This window comes from Gekko japonicus, unplaced genomic scaffold (genome assembly GCF_001447785.1).
Source record: "Gekko japonicus isolate JY-2015 unplaced genomic scaffold, Gekko_japonicus_V1.1 scaffold1416, whole genome shotgun sequence".
In the NCBI taxonomy this organism is placed as follows: domain Eukaryota; kingdom Metazoa; phylum Chordata; class Lepidosauria; order Squamata; family Gekkonidae; genus Gekko; species Gekko japonicus.
The window spans coordinates 214,867-220,932 of NW_015175401.1; the positions used below are offsets into that span (position 1 = coordinate 214,867).

Genomic DNA, 6,066 nt, shown 5'->3' on the forward strand with positions numbered 1-6,066 from the left:
CAAGCATTGTCCAATCAGGACCCAATGCTGAGTCACTGTTAATTAGCTCTGCTCTGAACCAGACAGAACCAGTTGGAGCCAGCTCTACTGACACTCTGAGCTGTCAGCTCCTGTCAAAGAGATTGATATGATCTACAGCCAGACTTCTAGAACACATGGCTGTTGACAGCGACATGTAATGCACAGCTGGGTTGAATTCTGGTCCCCAGGTTTATATTAAATGATTACATATTATTTAAATGGTGAATGCTTTGCAAAGAGACAGAAATGCGTTTTTAAAAACTTCTGAATCTATGGAATGGAGCAGGGTATAAATAAAAACAAATAATCCAAAGAGGAATTTTAGGCGCTTGTCCGTTCTCACTGAGTGAGCCGGCCAAGAGGCCTGGCATGTGCCCTGCATAGAAGGAGCATACTCTTTAGTTCAGATGTTCAGATTACTGGCAGATGTGCAGAGGATGAATTATGACGCAAGGGTGTTTGGAAACCATGACTGACTGGAAGATGCACTGAGGCTGCCCCCGTGTGGTCATCCGAATAACCAAATGAAAATGACACTGGCATTCACACAGCAATAGGATAGCATGATGGTATTCTTACAGATGTCGCAGACTTGAATGGCTCTGTCCCCACATGCTTGGTCTCTGACATGCAGCGACTCAGTCCAGCGTGAAAGAAAGCAAGGCATGGCTTGGCTTTATCCCCTCAACGAGTGTTTCAACAGTTCTGAATGGCTTTGGCCAACCAGCCACCAGGCTGCAGGGAGAAGGCAGGTAGGTGAAAAAGGTGCAACACTTAGATTGCGGGAGGGGGAGGAGAGAGAAGCAAGAGCCATTGCTGGGAGAGTTAGCTAAAGCACTTAATTTCAGGTTGCCACCAGGCCTGGGAAAAAATGTCCTGTCCCTTTAATAGAGGCTCAATGGGATCCTATTTACCAGGTAATGTTGTTTACCTCCCTGCCACCAAAAGCTTCAGCTATTTCCCTCTACACATTAAGCGCTATTAAAGGGGACAGGACATTTTTTTCTCCAGGCTGCTGGCTGGCCTAAGTAGGATCTCTCTTTCTCTCTGGCTCTCTCGGGTTCTCTCTGTCTGCAAGAACACATCTGTGCTGATGAACCATTAGCATGCTGGCATCCCAGAAAAGGAACTATGGAACAGCTGCTGTCCTTGAAGAAGGCGAAGTGAGTTCTCTCTTGCCCCAGAGACAGAGCCTGCCAGCTAGGGACAAGCAGTCCCTAGATGTGGGGGAAGAGTCCAGAGCTTAGAGCACAGGGAGCCTCTCATGCTGGCCACCACCCAGAAATTCATGCTTCTGCCAAAAGGGGCTTGATCTTGCTCTCCCTTGGGGGTGCAGAGCTAGAGAAAGCCCATGGTGGTGAATGACATGTACTTGAGCAAAAATAGCCCCTGCTTTCACAGCAGAGGAATCCTACTGTGGTAATATAAAGGATAAGAGAAGCCATTTTGGATCAGGCCAACAGTTCAACTCTCTGTGCCATACAGTGGCCAAAACCTAGGTGCCATCAGGAGGTCCACAAGCGGGGCCAGGACACCAGAAGCCCTCCCACTGTTGCTCCCACCCAAGCACCAAGAATACAGAGCATCACTCCCCCAGACAGAGTGTTCCATCTATACCTCTGTGCTTGTCGCTGCCACCACTTTCTGCGGCAGTGAATTCCATGTGTTAATCACTCCTTTGAGTGAAGAACTACTTCCTTTTATTCATTCTAACCCAACTGCCCATCAATTTCATGGAGCGCCCATGAGTTCTCGTATTGTGAGAAAGGAAGAAAAGTACTTCTTTCTCTACCTGCTCTATTCCATGCATGATTTTGTAAACCTCTATCATGTCACCCCTCAGTCATTGTTCCTTCAAGCTAAAAAGCCCTAACTTCTTTACCTTTTTTCCATAGGGAAGGTGTTCCACCCACTTATAGTTGCCTTTTTCTGCACCCTTCCCAATGCTATAATATCTTTTTTGAAGTACAGTGACCAAAACGTATGGTGACCCTGTAGGGTTTTCAAAGCAAGAGACATACAGAAGTGGTGTGTCATTGCTTACCAGTTTGATGCCAGTTTGGTGTAGTGGTTAAGTGCGTGGACTCTAATCTGGGAGAACTGGGTTTGATTCCCCATTCCTCCACATGCAGCTGCTGGTGTGCCCTTGGGTCAGTCACAACTTCTCTCAAGAGCAGTCGTCAAAAGAGCTCTCTCAGCCCCATCTACTTCACAGGGTATCTGTTGTGGGGAGGGGAAGGGAAAGGAGTTTGTAAGCCGCTCTGAGACACTTTTGGGTAGTGAAGGGCGGGGTATAAATCCAATCTCCTCTTCTTACCTTTGCGTAGCAACCCTGGACTTCCTTGGTAGTTTTCCCTCCAAGTACTAACCAGGGCTGAGCTTGTTCAGCTTTTGAGATCTGGTGAGATCAGTCTAGCCTGGGCCATCCAAGGCAGGGTTGGTGCACTTTCTCCTGGCCTGCATTTTCTGAGCTCCAGGAGGCAACACTGCAGACTGTACAGGCCAATTTGTCTATTTAGTTCATTTTTATCCTGCCCTTCCTCCAAGGGCAACGAACATCATTCTCCTCTCTTCCATTTTACCCTTACAACAACCCTATCAGGTGGGTTCAGAGGGAGTGACTGCCCCCAAAGTTGCCTACCAAAGTTCCATTGTATGGTGGGGATCCAAACCTGAGTCTCTCAAATCCCAGTCTGACACTCTAGCACAGTGGTGTCAAACTCATTTGTTGTGAGGGCCAGATCTGACATAAATGAGATATTTTTTTTTTAGTACCCGTAGGTACACTTTTATTATTTTTCATATTATATACTAACAAACATACAACACATAACTAACAAACATACATACAACACATCACCAACACCCATTTACAAACAAAAAACATACCATGAGATCAGTATATTTTCTCTTAACTCTATTACCATATTAAAAATTTCTTATGGTTTGCTTAAGTTTCTGTGTACTCCTTTATACCATAGATTCTATTTAACTAAAAGAGATTAATCCTACCAAAAGTTTCATTACTTCATTACTTTAAACTATGCATTTATATTGTTCCAGTCATACAGTTTTTTCCACGTCTTTTGGAATGTTGGGTCTGTTGTCCCTCTCATCAACGATGACAGTTTATCATTTTCCGCCTTCTCCAACAGTTTATTAACATACTCTTGCTTCTTTGGTGCTTCCATTTGTTTCCAATATTTTGCATATAATATTCTTGCTGCCGTAGATAGATGCACTATCAAATATCTATCGCCTTTATCAGAGTCCTTTGGAAATATGTTTAATAATAATATTTCAGGCAAAAATGGTATTTTAGATCTTGTTGGGTCGGGCCACGTGTGTCATAAAATGTAACGTCAGGTAGCGGAGATATAAACTTTATAAAGGACACAAACACGAAGATTTTTTTTAACTTAAAATAAAAACATGCTTAAACCTTAAGAACTCTTGCAATATTTTGTTTATTTAACAGTATCTGATGACTGACACCTCTTGCTCCGAACTATTGCATCAAAATGCCTGTGCTGTTGCAATCTTGTGTATGCTGTTCAAGTGAGTATCTGAAAGGTGCAAACCTACTTTTGATTTATTAACATTCACCACAGAAATCTCATGCTCAGAGTTCTGAGTCAAGGACCCAGGGGAAAGCATGAAATGGCTGAGCGATTGAGAGATCTGGTGAAGCAAGCTATGATGCAGCAGCAGAACTGGAAGCAGTAGATGGCCAGTTCCACTGCGGGCCTGATAGCCCCCGGGGCACATGTTTGACACCCCTGCTCTAACCACTACGCCATGTGCATTCTACATATATTTACAAAAAAGTAACTCCAACTGAGTTCAGTGGGCTTATTCCAGGTAAGCATGCCTAGGAATGGAAGCCTTCATTTCCTTTGGAGATACCACCTTTGGAGATGCCCTGACCTGGATAGCCCAGGCTAGCCCAATCCCCTCAGATCTTGGAAGCTAGGCAGGGTTGGCCTTGGCTAGTACTTGTATGAGCGACCTCCAAGGAATACTAGGGGCTTGATGCAGAGGCAGGCAATGACAAACCACCTCTGAACCATCTCTTGCCTTAAAAACAAGTCTAGCTCGTCACCTAGTGGTGCATAACGCTAAAAAGCTAGAACTTTTGGCTGCCAGACAATCTTAGGAGCTCCTGGCTACTCTACACACACTGCCATATGATCATTGTTAATTATTATTACCTTTGGAGATGTAGAGCTTTTTTGTATTATTATAATATATGCAAGCAGAACATAAGTGGAAGCAAAGAGGCACCCCTCTGGGAGGCAGCAGATCTACTACTCCACAAGCAAGCTCTTCAAGGTCCTTCTTCTCTGCCTTCCTATTCGAAAATGCAAAACTGTTTCTTCATCACACTGCATGGGGCTGCCAACAGCCTGGAAAATATATATACCCTGCCCCTTTAACAGAGATTCAATGGGATGGCACTTTCCATCAGGTGGTGTTATTTAAATCCATGGCCTGAAGAGCTGCAGCTGTCTGTTTCTACACACGTTAAGCCTCTACTAAAGGGGCAGGGCATTCCCCCCTCCAGGTAGTTGGCAGCCCTCATGCAAACAAGGGTTTACACAGTCTGGGCCCTTCCTGTTCCTAAGACCACCTATTCCTCTGTACTTATCAGTGGCAAATGCTCATCCTTGTCTACTTTGGCCTCCCACCTGCAGGCAGATTGTGACCGCCTAGTCTTTTTTCTGTGGCAATGTTGGTCTTATGGAACCGCCTTCTCAAGAATGTGAGCAACCCCTCCCCTTGTTGGTATTCTGGCAGTGCTTCAAGGCAGAAATATTCAAAAACTGCCTTTCAAACGGTATTAATCACATATTGTAAGTGGCTGGAGGTGATGGTGGCTTGTCTGAGGCTGGGTGAGATTTTAATCAGCAATTTGTGTCTCCCAGACTGTAGCTCTTATGGGGATGTGGAGTATGAGCAACCAGACTTGGTTTCTAGCCCATTGGGGTAGGTTTGTGACTAGCAGACATACAGCAGAAATTTCCCACACTTTTGCTACTTACACATGGGACAGAAGCATCCAAGAATCAAGATAATCTGGCGGGCCACCTGATCCTATTCTCTCTTTTAAGAAAAAGTCTCCCTAATGGGAGCTTATTCCCTACCAAGAGGGGAATAATAAAGTAAAATTGAATCCAGACAAGGCAGATGTGACACTGGGCCAGAAGAGGCCAATACTCTGGATTGGATTTGTTTACTTGGGACTGATGACGGGTTGTTACCTTGCGTGATCCTTCAGAGAATACTGAACCCAACCCCTGTTTCTGAAGGGCTAATGGGAGCTGTTGCATCCTTTCTTGGTAAGTCTGAACTTGTTTGCTAGGATGACCCAACATTCTGAATGTGGGGCAGCGCCTGAATGCAACTTGTGGCAGAAAGCTGTTTTTTGTATGCCCGTTTGCTTTCAGGCTCAGTTCCGAGGTGAAGGTTTCAGCCTCGAAAGACCTTCATGGGGTTGGATCCACCTACCCGAAGGATCACCTGCAATGGTCCCTCTAATTTTCTCTCCCTGCTGAGCAGAGCGCTTCACATCCTGAACAGAGCTGCTGTAAACTTAAAATGGGCACTGCAAGACCCTTCGCGGCTCCAGATTGCTGCTGCGTGAGGCTAAGAAACGGGGGCTATCAGTGTTCGTCGAGAGCGCAACCCGATCCTATTGCCCGCGCACGTGGGGCACCCCAGGGCCCACTCCGAGGACCAGCAGAAACTCGGCCTGGGAAAGTTCCCTCTTTACGCCCCGCGCCGTGACAACAGTTTCGAACCCTCCCCCGTCCCCCTCCCACCGCCTGACGTCACTTCCTCCGTCCCGGCCCTGCGATTGGCCGCGGGGCCCCGGAAGCGAGGGCGGGCGCTGGGCCGCCGTTGCCGCAGTGACAGGACCAGAGCGCTCCCTCCAAGTTGGGAAATGGCGGCGGCATCCTCGTCGTCGCGTCGCTCGCAGCCGCATCACCACAACCACCACCCCGCGCCCCCTCATCACCACCAGCCGGCCGCGGCGCCCGCCTC

General features: G+C 46.8%; 1 protein-coding gene across 1 annotated transcript in view; it reads left to right on the top strand.

The window, feature by feature from the left end:
- The window catches only part of TNKS (tankyrase, TRF1-interacting ankyrin-related ADP-ribose polymerase), a 131,070-nt gene that overhangs the window by 20,349 nt on the left and 104,655 nt on the right, over positions 1–6,066 (top strand). The window lies entirely within an intron of this gene.